This window comes from Myotis lucifugus, unplaced genomic scaffold (assembly GCF_000147115.1).
Source record: "Myotis lucifugus unplaced genomic scaffold, Myoluc2.0 scaffold_254, whole genome shotgun sequence".
Classification (NCBI taxonomy): domain Eukaryota; kingdom Metazoa; phylum Chordata; class Mammalia; order Chiroptera; family Vespertilionidae; genus Myotis; species Myotis lucifugus.
Window position 1 is genome coordinate 87,192 of NW_005871302.1, and position 2,580 is coordinate 89,771.

A 2,580-nucleotide genomic window follows, 5' to 3' on the forward strand; every position below is an offset into this window, starting at 1 on the left:
AATCAGATGGCCCCCACCCCTCATCGCACGGGGGCGCAGAGGGGCTTGCCCGGGTCACACAGCAACTTCATGACAGAGCGGACCCCGCGGCCGCGGCCCAGCACACCGTCTCCCAGGCTGATGCCCCACCTCAGGGGTGGCCTGGACGCAGGTCAGAGACACCCACCGAGCCCTGGCACTCAAGGAGACACCGGGGTGGCCTCCACCAGGGTGAGTGGGGAGCGGACCTGGTACCTGTAAGGACCAGGACCCAGTGGGGAAGGGCCACCCCTGTGCCAAAGTTCCAGCCTCTATTCAACTGTGTTCTGAGGCCCTGGGCTGGGTGTGGGAAACAGCACGGAGATTCCTGCCCGCCCACCATGCGCCTGCCCCGGGCATGTGCCCAGCGGGACGGCTGGACTGTTTGTCCACCACCAGAGAAGGGGCATCTGAAGCCCCAGATACCATCTGAGAACCTTGTGGTGAAGAGCAGGGAGGTGGCAAAAGACTGCCTCCTCCTCCCGGCCCACCTCCTCCTCCCGGCCCACCTCCATCAGGCCTGGCTCCTGACTGCCCCACTACTGCCCACTGCTCTCTGTCCTGCCCCTGACAGGGCAGGGCCCAACCGAGGGGGCATCACATGAGCAGGCCTGTGAGAGGCGGGCATGCCGCCCAGGGCAGTAGGGTGGAGTCCTGAGTGGACAGGGGTGGGAATCAACCTGCCCTGAGGCAGGCGGTGGGGTGTGGGCATCAGTGTTCAGGGGCTGACTGCCCAACCCCTCGAGGCTGGTGCCCAGGCTGGCATGAAGGGGGTTTCACCACTTCTCGCTGTGCCCTGGCCTGCATTAGGCACCAGAGGGTGAGGGGGCAGGGGGCAGGAAGCTGAGATGGGAGTTAAGATCCTCAGTGGGCCCGGACAAAGGGGGCTTTATAGGCTGGGTGTGGGGGGCGTGCTGGGGGCAGGGAGGCAGGAATGCAGGCTGGGAGGCCTTGAGCTCCCGGGCAGCCCAGTTTGGGGCTGAGATTGGACTCCCCTTACCCTCCCATGCTTTGGCCCTTTGGGGTATATGCTGCTTTGCTCCTGGGACTGCAGCCAGGAGACCTGGCAGCCCTGCACCCCTGGCCACCCCTCCTGTCAGGGATCTGGTGGACACTGCCCGTGCGCTCCGAGTCTTCCCAGCCCCGCAAGCTGCAGCTTCTCTTGGCTTCCCTGCCATGCCCTCTCGGTGGCCTCGTGGCCCCTGTCTGTTACCCAAGTGAGTGCCCTGCTGGCTGCCTGGGGAGGGGAGGGACAGACTTGGGTGGGTCATAAGGTTATAGGGTCAATGGGGCCCTTTGTCCCTTCAGACGGAGTCAGTCCTGGGCTAAACAGACCGGAGACAGAGAAGAGTGTCAGCCAGCAAGCGCGTCCCTCGGACCACAGTGGTGGTGGAAGGCAGGCTCCGTTCTTCCCATTGGCTTCCCTCTGGTTTCTTGCAGAGCTGAGCAGCCACTGGGAAAGGAAAACGAGGAGGAGGTGGCCTGGGTGGCAGCAGCCGCCCATGCTGGGCTCTGAAACAGCTGCTGCTTGGCCAGGCCTAAGGTCTGGAGTTGAGCTTTGAAAGGCTGAGAATGGTCTGTCCCCAGAGATGCTGAGCTCCCCCTGAGGACTAGGCTCCTGCCAGCCGGAGTCATGGTGGCCAGACTGCTAAACCCAAAGCTGGTTTGTCAGCACTGCAGGGACATCACAAGCAGAGTCCCTGTGAAAGGAAGAGACGTACTGTACTCCCTCCCTCTCTGCCCCAGCCTGCAGGGTCCGCATGTGCCACCCCCCGTCTTCCCTGGCTGCCTGGATCCCCCAAAACCTCCTGCTCTTTGTTTTCTTTTTCTACACCCCACATGGGCCGGAACCTTCAGCAACAGCCTTACCTCAGAGGGGCGGCAGTGGGGAGTAGGGATGGAGGCAGGGCTCAGCCCAGGCCATTTGATATGTATCTTATTTCATTTCCTTCATAAAATTAAAAGAGGACAGTCTTGTCTCTTGATGAGTATCTTTAGGCAAAAACCTCCTTTTTAGGGGGTAAAAAAAATGTCCAAGTCTGGTCATCATTGTGTTTTCCAACCGTCTCTTTGAGGACTTGAGGTCACGCTGGAGGGAGACAAGCCAAGATTCCAACCCCAGGTCTGCATCCAGTAGCAGACCAGATGAGTTCCAGCTTCCTCACCATAAACCAGGAATGATAATAGCACCACCTCACGGGGCTGATGAGAGATTAAGTGAGATGCGAATATAAAATGCTTGGTCCTCTGACCAAGCCCATAAGTACTCAATGGAAGTACTTTGCACAAAAAGCGGAATTGCTTCATCTTATGCTGATTATTATTAGCTTCAGTTTAGCAGGTGATCATTTCTGACCTTGTCCCCCAGTTCTGGAGGCCATACCCTGCCTACAACCAGGTGTTCCTTGTGGGGGAAGCACCTGCCCTCAACTGAGTGGGGAACAGAGACGAGGACAGGCGGCTTCTAGCCTGTGCTGATCCCAGCCCCCAGCCTCCTTCCTTTGTCTCTGCAGCCTGTAGCCTCCGGGGCTCTCTGAGGAGCAAGAGAAGGGGGAAAGGGAG